This window comes from Macaca mulatta, chromosome 2 (genome assembly GCF_049350105.2).
Source record: "Macaca mulatta isolate MMU2019108-1 chromosome 2, T2T-MMU8v2.0, whole genome shotgun sequence".
Lineage (NCBI taxonomy): Eukaryota > Metazoa > Chordata > Mammalia > Primates > Cercopithecidae > Macaca > Macaca mulatta.
In genome coordinates this window covers 53,136,522-53,152,737 of record NC_133407.1, presented here as the reverse complement: position 1 = coordinate 53,152,737, position 16,216 = coordinate 53,136,522, and the positions used below count along the sequence as shown (strand labels likewise).

Genomic DNA, 16,216 nt, shown 5'->3' with positions numbered 1-16,216 from the left:
TCTTGCCTGGCTTCTAGTGCAAAGCTACTGGGTAGTCATTGCCCATTTAAAAAAATCTCAGGAATTTTAAAGTTTGTCCCGAATTGTGGCAACAAAAAAAGCTTGGTGTCTCACTAAAAGGACTTTAGAATTCATCCAAAAAATTTTTGAAGGAATGTAGGAAAGGAAGCTGGAGACTCTTAAACTTGAAATAAAACCTCTAACACAGCACTGTCCATTATTAAGACACATGTGTAACTTTAAATTTTCTAAAAGGCTCATTAAAAAGAGCAAAAAGAAATTAATTTTAACAATATGAAATTAATTTTAACAGGTGAAATTAATTTTAACAATATACTTAATTCACTATATTCAAAGCATTATCATTTCAACATGTAATCAATTCTAAAAAATCTTGGAGCTATCTGACATTTTGTGTGTGTGCTAAGTCTTTGAAATACAGCATATGCTATACTCTTCCAGTACATGCCAATTGGAACCAGCTACATTTCAGCTTAATATAGTCAGTGGCTATTGTTTCAGCCATATTAAGTCATTCCTTTTCAAAGGGAAGCAAAAGTTGTGACTATAATCTGTGAGCTTCAAAAGGTCACAAATTGGTTTACCCAAACCATTCAAATGCAAAGCAAGTTTGTTTGGCAACAGGAATTGCACCGCTCAGCTGAGAACGTTCTGTAGCCTGCTGGACAGAGGCCTTTGGGGCCTGTGAATGGAAACAGGCTTTCTGCCTGAAAGACCAACTCCCATTAGCTATGAAGTCTTGGGCATTTTCCTTTCCCAATGCATCTAGTATTTTTCCTCACTTTACAAATTAAGACTTTATTTTCCGGATGTCCAACATGTCTCATGTAGCAACTAAGATGTGTTTATGAGCCTTTTGGGAATCTCTGGAATTTACATGGAATTCCATTGATGGTGTGATGAGATGTAAAACAGAATGAACTCTATGTGCTCTGTCGCATGGATAGGCCTGAACCCAGTTACAACTAATTTCTGCATTAATTGAACTTGAATTCAAATAACATATTCCTCTGCCTCACAATACATTAGGTTTCTAGAGATTACAAATGCATTAGCAAGATGGCCTAATTCATTCTTGCTCTGTAGACTGGTTGTTTTGGTAAATACCCACTTTTATCTGTGTTTGCTTTATTCAGTGAGCTAGAGCTTGTTTCTCCTAAGAGAGACCTGATTGAAGGCAGGCAGGAGGGCAGGCTCCCACTACAGACCAGCTGGCTTCCCAGGTCTAAGACCCTCCTACATTCTGTGAAGCACTGTCTTTCATGCTGTTCACAAATTGGTCCAAGAGGCATTCTTGAAGATTAAAATTCACACAGAAACAGCATGTTTGGCTTTCAGAGGATCAGCCATGTCATTTTTATGTCTGCACGAAGGATGGTAACTCAAAATTTTCCGAGCTGGGCCAACTCTGCAAACAAATGACCTGCATGTTGTCAAATCACCAGCTCAGGCCACGCGGATACTCACTGTGCCTGGCCCATCCGACTCCCAGCAGTCCTCTCCAGCAAGCTTGTCACACTTCTGAAAGGTGACATTTTAGCAGTCTGTTTATAAAACTGCCAAAGGAACATTTATCATGAGGTGCAAACAAAACAGGCACAGGAGAGAAATGTTTTGCACCACATTTCCCAGAATTCTGAACATGTCTCTTAAACACTCTGAGATACCTGTGGTTAACCTGTGCAGTAAGTATCAGAAGCAAGTATCAGAGGAATACATGGACCAGGTGTGGTGGCTCATTCCTGTAATCCCAACACTTTGGGAGACAACGGCGGGAGGATTGCTTGAAGCCAGGAGTTCAAGGCCAGCCTGGGCAACAAAGCAAAACCCCCATGTCTAAACAAATTAGCTGGGCATGGTGGCATGTGCCTGTAGTCCCAACTACTCGGGAGGCTGAGGTAGGAGGATACGCTTGAGCCCAGGAGTTTCAGGCTGCAGTGAGCTGTGATTGCACCGCTGTGCTTCAGCCCAGGCAATGGATCAGGACTCTGTGTATTAGTCAGTTCTCACACTGCTAATAAAGACATACCTGAGACTGGGTAACTTATAAAGAAAAAGAGGCTTAATGGACTCACAGTTCCACATGGCTGACGAGGCCTCACAATCATGGTAGAAGGCAAAGGAGGAGAAAGGCACGTCTTACATGGCTACAGGCAAGAGGGAACTTGCGTAGGGCAAGTCCCCTCTATAAAACCATCAGATCTCATGACACTTATTCACTGTCATGAGAACAGCTTGGGAGCCTCCTCCCCACCATGATTCAATTACCTCCCACAGCATCCCTCCTGTGACATATGTGAATTATGGGAGGTACAATTCAAGATGAGATTTGGGTGGGGACACAGACAAACCATATCACAAAACAAAACAAAACAAAACAAAAAACCCATATGTCCTGTAATGTACACACATTCTGAAGTGAAAACAAGCTGGGAAGTCCAGTATGGCTAAGAGTGTCAGAATCCTACACAACTGTGTTCAAGAGATTATTAAAAGAATATACTGAGGGGACATTTTTCTTATTATAGCAGAGGTGACATGAGTTCAAGAGGTCAAGGAATTGCTGAGTTAAAATACTCTTGACTGACTGTATTAGCCCCTAGCATTATATTAAAATTTGACAAGCCACTCATGATTGGAAAGCAAATAGACACTTGCTTCAACCCGATGGTTATAAATCAATCACTCACCAGGAGCAGTAGCCACTGACACACAGACATAAGAGTATTATGCAGTTTTCTTTAGTGATTTACCCAGCTTGCTGTCTGCCTACTTGTTTGAACATCTTTGGGGAAATACCAGAATTGGAAGTTAATGTACTGAAGAAGCTACCATCAGAACATTATTCACTAAGTGAGAAAACCTGAAAATAATCAGAAAGATCTGGCTGCAGGCATTGATGCCAGACAAATATAGAGCCTGCTTCTCACTTCCCTGGAGGTCACAGGCCAGGCCATCCATGACACATTTGGGAAATTAGGGAAATAAACTCTGATGGACCAAACAGTCTTGTGTTGTACCACTCAAACCCAGAAGGGTGTAGAGCTAAAAGGTGCTCTGAATACCTAAGGATGCCCCCAACACTAACCTCAGTTAAATGTATATGACAGGGGTGTCCGATCTTTTGGTTTCCCTGGGCCACATTGAAAGAAGTAGAATTGTCTTGGACCACACATAAAATACACTAACTCTAACAATAGCTACTGAGCTAAAAAAATAATAATAAAATCACAAAAAACCCTCATAATGTTTTAAGAATATTTATAAATTTATGTTGGGCTGCATTCAAAAGGTCTCATAATGTTTTAAGAAAGTTGATACATTTGTGTTGGGCCACATTCAAAGCCATCCTGGGCCCCATGTGGCCTGTGGGCCACAAGTTGGACAAGCTTGATCTATGGACAAGGCACAGATCTTATCTGTCCTAGATCTAGTGCTGGACTAGATGCCATTCCATCTCTCTTTGTCCCTCTTTGTCTTCTCCTCCTTCCCTCCCCTCTCTCTCCCCCTTCCCCCTTCCTACACAGCAGATTGAAATAGAGAAGTAAGGGCTGGGTCAGAAGTAGGTGTTAGACGATTTTCATGGTGTCCTGCAAAAGAATAAAGCAAAGTCTTGGCCCCTATCAATTAAAAGGCATTTTGAGGAGCCACTTTCTGGCTTGAGTAGGAGGTGGGTAAGGGACTGAAAGTAAGTCTCACAATGATATATTTGTTTAGGTGACTTCCTCTTTCCTAGGTTATGGGCATCTTGAAGGCAGGAGCCACATCTTAAGATTGACTTTTAAAACAACATGTATTTTTATTTTCCAATTGTGAAAGAAATACATACTCATTGTAGAAAAAAACTGAAACACATTTTTTAAAATCTCATTTTACACCTAGCTTTTAGAATGGTGTCTGGAACATAACAGGCACTCAATAAAACTGTGTTGGAGAGGGAGGAAGAAGGGAAAGTGACATCAATCTCCTCATTAAAATGCACATAATTCAGCAGTGGCCATGTGGGGGACAGTGAGTCAGGAGGTGCTAAAGATGCACTGTGTGGTACAGGAGCACAGGTTGCCTGCAGCTCTGGCTGCTGCCTCTAATCTCAGAGGTTTATCGGGGGTAGATGTGAATTTACCAGACAACAAGGACCTGAGATTACTTAGCTGGAAAAAAGAAGCCTTGGAAACAATTTAAAATTAGTATGGTAATAGTATTTCCATTATACAAAGTCATACATGCTTCTGAGAGACAAATGGAAAAATGTGAATGAATCCCCTAGAGTTCCAGTCCTGTTGATATTTTGGCACATTATCTCCAAGCACGTTTTCTAGATGTTACGCTTTTGTCATTGTTCTTTTCTGTCACTGGGATCATGCTCAATCCATGAGGGGTCATGGCCCATCTGTGGTCATGAAACCTATGTGGTGGGTCTAACTAGCATGGAAAAAGACAAATTGGAAGAGCATATAAAATGCTAAAATGTACTGTCCCCAGGATAGGCAAGCATTGTCTCATGCAACCTTTGTTTCAGTGATAAAATATGTATGGGTGTCCTGGGTCAAGATGCAAAAACAACCATTTACCCTGGTTGTGGTCAAAAGGTTTGAGAAACAGTGTACAATATTTCTTTCTGCTTGTTCCCCTGACTAATTTAATTTTAAAAATGCTTATGTACTATTGCATTTTAATGACAATATCATTGTTAGTAGTCTAATAAGTCATTAAGTTGATGTACTGTAACTTACCTAACACTTCCCCTCTTGCTGGGCACTTATTTCATTTCACAATTATAAATAATATGGAAATAAAAAATATTTTTACACAGTTTTTTTCCACTTATAAAACTAGATTCCAAAAAATGAAATGATTATATCAAAAGATATCATTTTCTATGTAACAGAGATGAAATTTAATAGGCTACATAACTGGGAAATGCAGTTTGTAAATTTCTTTCCTTTCTGTAACTGAATTTAACTAGCTCCTACTTCCCTGTTTCTCCTCATTAGCAGAAAACTTAATCTCATCACTTCGAGATAAATTAGTCCCTCTGGTTTAAAATTCTGTTTGTTCTTGGTAATTACTCCATCAATTTAGGATTCTTGCTCCTCTCTGCAGCTTTCCCAGGTGAAGCCCTCAGATGGGTGCAAATCTGGTCCAAAGTTACCTACTGGCCTTGCTAACCTCCCCTGTGTGTACCTGGTTCTACCAGTTCTTGGGCATCACTCCATTCCTGTTTCATCATTTCTGCCAGTCATTGGCAATCCAGTCTACACAGTCTGCCTTCTCCTGGCCCTGCCCAAGACTTCTCTAGCCTGCTGACCTTAGCTGCACTGCTGTCCCCCTCCTGGGAGCACAGAAGCTCTCAGCTATTTCCCTTGACCCATCCAGGGAGTATAGGATGCTGTGAAGCTAGCCACGGTTCATCTGCTTCAGTATCTCCACAGCTATCACTACTCTGACATTCAGGTGCATGGATTTTCCACAATGCTTTCTCCCTTCCAGGCTTCTCCTGGGAAGCCAGGGAATGGTATCTTCTGCTGTAGGATCCTTGTAAATTTATCTGAAGGATTTTCATTTCCCCAGGTTGTGCCAGCCATGGAGGTGTATAGCTTGCCTCTCCCTTTAAGAAAGTGACTTGCCATTCCGATGCAAGAATGTCATTAGCTGACAGGCCCCAGCTATGTGTTTCTTCAGGTTCTTCCTCAGCTTTTGAGCTGAGGCCACACTCTTCCCAGGCAGGGCCCAGTCAACAATTGAGCAGAGCAGGGATCCTCAGGTATTGCTATTTCTGCCCAACAAAGAACTCCTCTAAGAGGCTTTCTTGGCTCCAGAGTTCCCAGGAGTGGGCAGAGACAGTCAGATCTGGATTGCAGTTGTAGACAGTCCCTGCTCAACCCTCCCCTTTCATCTATTGCAGGCACCCTGCCCTGACACTTATCTCACCCCATAAACTTCTTGCACTCCTAACTCCATCCCAAGGGCCCAAGTGACACAAAGGCCCTTTTCCCCAGAGCCATGGGCCCTATGCCCCTTCCCAGAAACTATCCGCATTTAAACCTTGATTACTTCACTTGAATTCTCCCTTTGCGATTAGTCAAGGATATGTTTCCCTTTGGTGAGAAAGTGGATTTGACCTCATATCCCCTTCATATGCCATAAATCCCTGCTTCCATCGCTGCCAGGCACTCACCTCACCGAGCATCTCTGCATGCTGGGCAAGTGCTGGGGACTTTCCCTCATATTCAGAGTCTTTGGAACCGCCATCTCCATTCTACAGATGTAGGATATTAGATTCAAAGTCCCTGAGGTCCTATGTAGATCGTTCCTGAAGAACAAGTGCAAAGTGAAGCACAGAGAACCCAGCTAGTGGGAAGGAGCTCTGATTTTGTCTTTATTTATTTATTTATTTACTTATTTATTTATTTATTTATTTTGCTTGCATTCACCTAGCCATTAGCTGGCTAGTGGTATGTAATTTACATGACTATTAACTGTAATATTAAGAGAAAATGAATTTCTAAAGCTTCATAGAGTCATGAGAGCTCCTGATGGAACATTTCTTCAGGGCAGCCCAGAAAGTACTGCTTATAAAAGGTCTCGGGGAAATGCTAATCATCATAATAACTTTGATAAAATGTCTGAAAAGATGTGGTTTACATGGGACACAAAGGAGTTTAATCCATGTTTGAGTTAATGAATGAATTTTTATATATAGAATATAGGATATAGAAAATTTAATAACAAAGTAAAGAAGCTCAAAGGTTTTCACCTGGCCCAGTATCTGTGACTTCTATAACTACGAGATGAGGATGTTCGCGATGGACTGAGATATACTAGTATTAAGTAAACCCCAAGGAATTCTCGGAAACTGGTTCTTTTGTGCAGATGACCTATCAGTTGTAGAGGAAACTGAAGGGAAACAAAGCAGACAGTCTTGGGCTAGGAACACAGAGCTGGTATTCATGGGTCGAAGCAGGTCTCTCTGAGGCCAGGCTGTGCACACAACAGCTGTTTATGGTCTAAGCAGCATTCAGCTGGTGACATGCATCCTAGAACAGTCCTTCTCAAAATTTAATGTGCATACAAATTAAAGGGGCATCTTGTTAATAAACAGATTCTGATTCTGTAGGTCTGGGTCAGGGGCCTGAGACTCTACATTTCAATAAGCTCTAAGGTGATGCCATGGACACTGCTAGTTCATTGGCCATAGCTTGAGTTCCAAAGGATACAGAATATGCTCAGACAGCTTCATGCTTAATGCCAGAGGCACAGACACTGTTTGAATAATTTATTCCCCCCCATCCCCAGCCCTCACTTTCAAAGATTCCTTTGGAGTTTCTTGTTAAGGAAAGTCACCAAGAAGCAAACATAAGCCCCTCATAGCCTACTGCTGCATTGTTTCTGTGAAACCATCATCTCTCCCAGCCTAAGACAAATATTTCCTAAGTAGGAGATATAAGCCCACAAAACTATTTTATTTGATAGAAAGGCATGGTATTAAATGACCTTGAATCATAAGGATATTACTTCCTTTCCAGTTCTCTTTCCGTCCTCCTAAGTATGTCAAAGAGAAAGTCTCTGTTAGGTGCTAGTATGTCTTTGAATGCTTGCTCTTCTCCTTGTGATTGGTTGCTAACAACAGAAAACCCAGCTAAAAATGCCCTAAATAAATGAAATAGCCTAGAGGGTGGAGGAGGTGCTCAGGCTGGTCATCTCATCTGGCTCTGGAGCCTCCGAAATATTGGCCTTACTCTTGGGCTAGAAGTAACTCTTCCAATTGGCTGTGGCAGCTCCAGGCCTTGCACTTATACTCAACATTGGCTAACAGATATTTTGAACTCCTAAATAAAGAAGGTTAGTTGTTTAAGAGACGTCACCTGCTACTCAGTTCCTGTGGGTTGTAGTCTGGTGGATTCTCATCCTAGACTGGATTAGAATCACATGGAAGTTTTAACAAAGCAAATGTCTGGGTTCCACCCTCCAAAGACTATAGATGGTTTCCCGTGGGGTCTGTGTGTTAGCATTTTTTAAAAGCTTCACAGGCTATTCTAACATATAGCCAAAGTGAGAACCACTGTTGAGACCTCTGAGAAATTATTGTGAAATGCAAATGAACAGGAATTTAGTTTGGCCCCATTGCTGCGGCCATCTTGTAATTGAGCAGTTTAGCTTCAAAACACATTTTTCAAACTTTTTTCCCCCTTTTTCTCTTTTCTCCCTAGTCTCAAGATGTAGCCTTGAAGTAAACTGCAAAAACCTCTTTTTTTCTTCTTAGTCTTAAAATATAGCCTTGAAGTATACTTTGCTTCACATCTCTCCATCTCCCAACATACACTCTTACACCATGCACATTTATCTAACTACATGCTTGTTATGAAGATTCAAGGGTAATCTTGTGACAAACCAGGCACAGAGAGCTAGCTGTGAAATTCCAGAGATGATCTCAAGGTGATTAGTCTACAACCCAGCCACCGCTGAGATGACACCAGCACATGCTCCAGGTGGACCATGACTCAAGACAGCCACCAGAACAAGGCACACAGGCCTCACACCCAGCACCACCCCCACGTGCCACCCTCTCCAACTTCTTCTTTTAAGCCCCTCTCCCCAGTCTAAAGTTTGAAATGTTTATTTTAAGGAATGAACCTGGCCATTTCCCCAACAGCTAGCTTTTGGAATAAAGTCACTTTCCTTTCACTGCATCTCGTCTTTGTTCATTTGGCTTTACAAGCAGTGATCAGCCGAGTTTGCTTTTGGTTACAATCTCAAAAATTATAACTTGTCTTATGTATCTACTATCAATCCAGTTAAGAAGAATTTAAAGATGTGCACTGCTGTTCAGAGACCAAAGGGGCAAAGGCATTATTTTAGTAAATACAATACATTTAGGAAATACTGTTTTCCAAGTAGTGTTTGCATAATAAATTTACAAGGACAATTAAAAATGCAAGATGTTAATGTTAGATTATGATATGTCTTATGCGTGCTTTGGAAAAAAATGTGTGCACTAAAGCTTAGGGTATTTAACAGCTATTTTTAAAAGTTAATGTACATTTTCTTATATTCTTGTTAATATAAAAATATTAACCTAGGGGTGTACAGCTTCAAACTTCAGATGCTCATCTGTTCCAGATTTAGCTAAGTGTTTGAAGATGAGTATAGTCACTGAGATCTAGAGTTATCATGGTTTCAACATATAATCACCATCAAATGCATGTGAAAGATCATATATTTGTACATGGGTGATTTTATGCTGCTTATGGCATTTATAAAATAAGGTACCTCACTCTTCACTATTCAATAGTATGATCAATGCAACAATACCACAGTACTAATGGGGTTGCTAATCTACTTCCATATTTCCTCCACGTGAAATTTTACTGGTAGCTTTGGTCTTCCTTTTGTGTCATAGGAGTGTTGACATTTTTAATCCAACTACCTTGTAGCATAAATGAATGTTAACAAAGGTACTTTGAGTTTCTCTGTAAGAGTTAAGGGTGAAATGCCAAGAAAGGCTCACAATATGGAAGTAATCCCGGCAAGGATAGAATGAAACTCCTGCAATTCTGAAAGGTGCCTGATTTGCTAAGAAGGTTCCTAAAATGGCTCTGGTGCTGGACGAAGAATGAACAATTTGTTGTAGATGAATAGAAGAGAATGTGTGACCATCATTTGCCCTATTTTCCCATCCTGCTCACATTTTTAATTCAACAAATGCTTATCAAGCAGCAATATGTGCCAAGCCCAGACACTGAGGTAATGAATGCAAGCATAGAGATCTCCACTGGAGGCCCAAGTCAGGTCAGAAGACAAGACTTTGCCTCTAACTAGACAGCTCTTAGGGGAATGAGGTTGACATCCAGTTCAAGGAGGACTAAATGTGCCATAAACAGACATGGTTACTCTAACACAGAAGGCCTACTGGGGATCATGACAAGCAAGTAAATCTTAGTTTGGAAGGATAAAGGTCCTTTAGAGGGTATCAGAGTAATTTTTCTCCTGGAGTGAATTCATGTATCTGGACTACCTCTGCTCGAGCCCCCAAGACCTTGACTCACATTTTTTCTCCTCCCCTTGCCCTTCTGACCACCACCACTCCTCATGCCATCCCCTGGCACAACCTTTGCCTACCGTCACTAAACCACCATCTGCTCCTGACCGCTTGTCCTATCTGGACCTTATTGCAGGAGCCCATATCCTTGGTATGACCCTCAAAATTTATATCATTATTACAAGCCATTAACATTGACACTTTAATATTCCAGAATCATCTCTGAATTTTACTTTTATATTCCATACTGAAAAAAAAGCTTCGCCTAGAAATTTTGCTTAAAGTGTAAATAGAAAGATAATTCATAATTTAAGTCATTAGTATTTCTTAACACAACTGTAATAAGTTCTTGTAAGATCCTATGCCAAGATGCCCAAACACTTGGATTTTGAGCTAACAAATAATATGACTATACGGTATCAACAATATTTATACTACAGAGGGAGAAGGGTATATTATATAACCTTATTTCAAATGGTAAAACAAGTGTCTGAGCCTGGCATCATTTCAAGTGTGAGAGCAAGCATTGGTGCTTGCTAACTAGTCAAGTTGTGTACATGTTTCAAGCGAGTGCTACTTTTATTCCAGGCTTGCTTTTTGACAAGTGTCCATTTAAATGTATGTCTTAATTTGATTTTTTTTTCTTTGCTACTTACCAAAAACAATGCTCTTGAACGCCATTACAGAAAGAGTGAGGCCTGACATGTTCTCCCTTTAATTTGTCAGTATTGATGATTTTATGCTTAGACCTGCGTGCAGAGAAAACAAAGGGAGAAAGTCATGCAAAACAAATTATTACCTGCCAAACTCTTTTTTTTTTTTTAATTTAACATTAGAGATTATAGCCCCAACAAATGGATTTTTTTCCTTCACTACTTAAAAGCACTCTCTTCTGATTGATATTTAATGCTTACAGTGACCACACGGGACATGTATTGTTTGCAGCCATGTAAGCTGCCTTCATTTAAAGGGTTCAATATAAAAGCCCAGAAGGATGATTCATTTATTTAGTTGCCTTTGGTCAAGACTGAAACAGTTCCTGGGCACTTTAAAGGAATATTGATCATTCAGCCCACTATGCTATTTGCAGAAAGGCAGATGAAACCACTTTGTGCCTTTCATAAAAATCCTTTCAATTATAGTTGAAAGAGCTTTATTTACACCCGCCAATGCTGCCTTTTATGTCTCTGCTTTACTTTCTGCAGAGATAATCTTTGTTCCATCATGTCTTTTAAAAGTGTAGCTCACAGTGACTAATGATAAAACTCATGAGGAAATATGGGACTCCACGGGGGACAGTTTCAGTTCCTTCTTGAGATTGTCATTAGGGCTGTTCCCAAATACTCCACACACATGGTAGGATTTCACCTCTGCCCACAGGAGGTTAGGAGTGGTCATAGGACTTGCTCTGACAGAGAGGGGTACATGGAAGTGATGTGTGTCACTTCCAGACAGGCTTAAAAGCCAGTGTGTACATGGCCATATTCTCTTTTCCCACTGCTGTGACAACCTGCCATGGTCTAGAGAGCAGTTTCTTCAGCCCGAGTCCCAGAGAGAAGACATAAAGCAGTGGAGCAAAGCTCCTGCTGGCAGTTGATGGACAATGGCACAATTGTACACCTTTGCTGTTTCAAACCATCGAGATTTAGGGGCCAAGTCCCAAGGAGAAACTGTCTTGTAAGTGTCGATTAGAAGGAAAATTTCTTTAGAAGTCACAATAACCACATGAGAGCATTGTCTTTTATATAAATTGAATAAATAAGCTAAAATTCTGTATTTATATAATGATTGACCCAGTCCCTTCTCCCTCCCAGCATTATTTTTATTTTTAAATAGGAAAAATCATGTGACCTTTTGGGACACAAACTGCCGTTGCCACTTTCATTTTGAGATGTATTTCTTTAACGGCAATTTTATTACTAAAGAACATGTGCCCCCCGCAAAAGAAATGACCATCAGAGGGAACAGGCAACCTACAGAATGGAAGAAAATATTTGCAATCTACCCATCTGACAAAGGGCTAATATCCAGAATGTACAAAGAACTTAAACAAATTTACAAGAAAAAAACAAACCCATCAAAAAGTGGGCAAAGGATATGAACAGACACTTCTCAAAGGAAGACATTTATGCAGCCAACAGACACATGAGAAAAGGCTCATCATCACGGATCATCAGAGAAACGTGAATCAAAACCGCAATGAGATACCATCTCACACCAGTTAGAATGGCAGTCATTAAAAAGTCAGGAAACAACAGATGCTGGAGAGGATGTGGAGAAATAGGAACACTTTTGCACTGCTAGTGGGAGTGTAAACTAGTTCAACCATTGTGGAAGACAGTGTGGCGATTCCTCAAGGATCTAGAACTAGATGTACCATATGACCCAGCAATCCCATTACTGGGTATATACCCAAAGGATTATAAATCATGCTACTATAAAGACACATGCATGTATGTGTTTATTGTGGCACTATTCACAATAGTAAATACTTGGAATCAACCCAAATGTCCATCAGTGACAGACTAGATTAAGAAAATGTGGCACATATACACCATGGAATACTATGCAACCATAAAAAAGGATGAGTTCATGTCCTTTGCAGGGACATGGATGCAGCTGGAAACCATCATTCTGAGCAAACTATTACAAGGACAGAAAGCCAAACACCACATGTTCTCACTCATAGGTGGGAATTGCACAATGAGAACACATGGACACAGGGTGGGGAACATCACACCCTGGGGCCTGCCATGGGGTGGGGTGAGGGGGGAGGGATAGCATTAGGATAAATACCTAATGTAAATGATGAGTTAATGGATACAGCTAACCAGCATGGCACATGTATACCTATCTAACAAACCTGCACATCGTGCACATGTTCCCTAGAACTTAAAGTATAATTTTTTTAAAAAAAGAACAATGTGCCCCTGAAAAAGCCACTTAATTTCTCTAGGCCTCAGTTCCCCTACACACGGAGGAGGAAGGAATTGGAGTAGACATACCAGACTTCCTTCCTGTGGTCTCCTACAATATGTTAGCTCATTCGGGCTTTTAAAACAACATACCATAAACCAGGTATCTTATAAACAACAGAAATTTATTTCTCATAGCTCTGGACACTGGGGAGTGTAAAGCCAAGGCACAGGCAGTTTCAGTGTCTGGTGAGAGCTGCTTCCTCACAGATAGCTATCTTCTCCTTGTTTCTCATGGCTGAAGGGGTGAGGATCACTACAGACTCTTTCATAAGGGCACTAATCCCATCCATGAGGGCCCCACCTTTGTGACCTAATCACCTCCCAAAGGGCCCGCCTCCTAATACCATCACCTTGGGAGTTAGGATTTCCACACAGGAATTTTGGAGGAACATAAACACTCAGTTAAGCAGTAGCATTCTGTGTTTAATATGTAGTTCACAGAAATTAATAGAAAATCAAATGAAACTTAAAACTCAAATCTTTTAGCTCTTCTTCCAGTTCCTGAAAAGTGTTATTAAAGCTTATAGCAATTTTGTTATGAGACTATATCTTCCTGTGAGAGAGAAGCCTAAAGTGAAAAAAGGAGAATTTTCGAAGAAATGAAAGAGTTTAGGAAAATTTTGGTTTTGATTTGTTGTTGTTGTTGCTGTTCATTGGGGTGTGTGTGTGTGTGTGTGTGTGTGTGTGTGTGTGTGATGGAGTATCTCTCTGTTGCCCAGGCTGGAGTGCAGTGGCATGACCTAGGCTCACTGCAACCTCCGCCTCCAGGGTTCAAGCAATTCTCCTGCCTCAGCTTCCCAAGTCGCTGGGATTATAGGTGCCCACCACCATGCTCGGCTAATTTTTTGTAGTTTTTCAGTAGAGACGGGGTTTTGCCATGTTGGCCAAGCTGGTCTTGAACCCCTGACCTCAGGTGATTCACCCACACTGGCCTCCCAAAGTGCTGGGATTACAGGCATGAGCCACTGTGCCTAGCTTTGTTTTGTTTTTTTAAATGAACTTTTGATTGAAGTATACACCTACATATGAAAAAATGCACAAATCAAAAGTGAAGAGCTTGGTGAATTTTCTCAAAGTGAAATACATTCTTGTAACCAGCACCCCGAGCAAGAAACAACATAATCAGCACCTAGAAACCCTCCTCACACCACCCCTTGACACAAAGGCTGTCACTATGCTGACTTTCTCTAGGCTGACTTCTAATGGCAGAGATTAGTTTTGCTATTTTTTAACTTCATTGTTGAATATCAGATGTACTCTTGCATCTTCCTTCTTTAGTTAACAATGGATTTATCCATATTTTTGCATGAAATCACAGTTTGGTCCTTGTCATTGCTATACAATATTCTGCTATGTGACTTTATTAAAATTTAGTCACTCTACCGTGATGAACACTGGGATGTTTTCAGGTCCGGGCTACTATTAATAGTAGACATTTTAAGTATTTGGTTAATATTTTGTCCCCTACATTTTCAAATTGAGGGTTCGGGGGTAGATATCTTTAGACATAAGTAAGAGGACCTAGCTCTGTGGCAAAGATTGCATGTTGGAGTATCTCCCTAGGGTTGAAGGAGAGAAAGCAGTTCTAAAGTCCCAGGCAGGAAAAGGAGAGAGGAGAAAAGGAGAAAAGGAGGGAGGAAAAGAAGGAAAGGGAGAAGCAGCAGCAGCTCTGTGGAGCCAGAGGATTCAGTACTGGTAAATTCTGCTCCTTCTAGCTAGGAGATGCCATTGTCCTTCTAGTTTAATCCTTTGAACCAGCGAGCTATACTGTGTGGAATTCCCTACGAAGCATTTTTCTGGAGCATCATTGTTACGTCAATGTAGCGAGTCAGCAAAGATGGTAGATGCTTAGAAGGAAAAATTTTTTTTAGACTTGCTATTGAAAGTTGAAGTAATTGGGCCAGGTGCAGTGGTTCACACTTGTAGTCCTAGCACTTTGGGAGGCCAAGGTGGGCAGATCACTTGAGGCCAGGAGTTCGAGACCAACCTGGGCAACATGGTGAAACCCCTTTTCTACTAAAAATACAAAAATTAGCCAGGTGTAGTAGCATGTGCCTGTAATTCCACCTGCTCAAGAGGCTGAGGCATGAGAATTGCTTGAAACTGGGAGGTAGAGGTTGCAGTGAGCCAAGATCATGCCACTGCACTCCAGCCTGGGTGACGCAGTGAGACTCCGTCAAAAAAATAAAAAATAAAGAAAGAAAAAGAAAGAAAGAAAGAAAGAAAGAAAGAAAGAAAGAAAGAAAGAAAGAAAGAAGAAAGAAAGAAAGAAAGAAAGAAAGAAAGAAAGAAAGAAAATTGAAGTAATCTTGAGCACAAATACAGTATGTCAATTACTAAATGAAAATTGCATTAAAATTCATAATGGAGAGGGAGAGTGAGCAATTGCCAGTTCACCTGCTCCCATTTTTGACAGATCTTGAAACATCCCCCATCCCCAACTTTGACTGTGTAATCCTATTTAAAAAATAGCAACTGATCCTTAAGCATGACTTTGCCCTCTTCTTTTCTTTATAAAACCATGAAATTAGGAGAAAATAAATAAGAGGTCGTATGCCCATAAGCTTGTCACTTCAAACAGTAATACTTGTTTTTATTACTGAATGTGGGGCTTTTTTTTTTCTTTGCCTTCTAGAATGCCAAAGCCTGCTGTCATATAACCCATACATTTCACCCTGAATATGCAATATCCAGCCCCTCCCTTCAGTTGTGTTTCTCTTTATGCATGTTTTGGTGAGTTAACCCACTAGTTATTGGCCGGAAGAAAGCAGTTGAGTTGTTTAGATAATGTAACTTGTTGACACACACACACACACAAAAGCCGAACTCTAAAATATTTAAAAAGGTTTATTCTGAGCCAAATCTGAGTGACCATAACCCAGGGCATAGTCCCAAGAGGTCTTGAGACCATGTTTCCAAGGTGGTTGGGTTACAGCTTGGTTTTATACATTTTAGGGAGACAGAAGTTACAGGTGAAAACATAAATCAACAAATCAATACATATAAGGTATACACTGGTTCAGCCTGGAAAAGTGGGGCATCTCAAAGGTGGCGAAGGAAGGTGGTGCTTACAGGTCGTTGGTGGATTCAAGGATTTTCTGATTGGCAATTAGTTGAAAGAGTTCAGCTTTGCCTAAATGGTTGAAGTCAGCAGAAAGAAATGTTTAAGTTAAGATAA

The 16,216-nt window shown here is 40.7% G+C and overlaps 1 long non-coding RNA gene across 1 annotated transcript in view; it reads right to left on the bottom strand.

Annotated features, from left to right (window-relative positions):
• Nucleotides 1-16,216, bottom strand: part of LOC114676278 (uncharacterized) — a 56,375-nt gene that overhangs the window by 16,360 nt on the left and 23,799 nt on the right. The window contains exon 2 of the long non-coding RNA XR_003727157.2: nt 10,717-10,809. This is a non-coding gene — a long non-coding RNA (uncharacterized LOC114676278). The remainder of the gene's footprint in view (nt 1-10,716; nt 10,810-16,216) is intronic.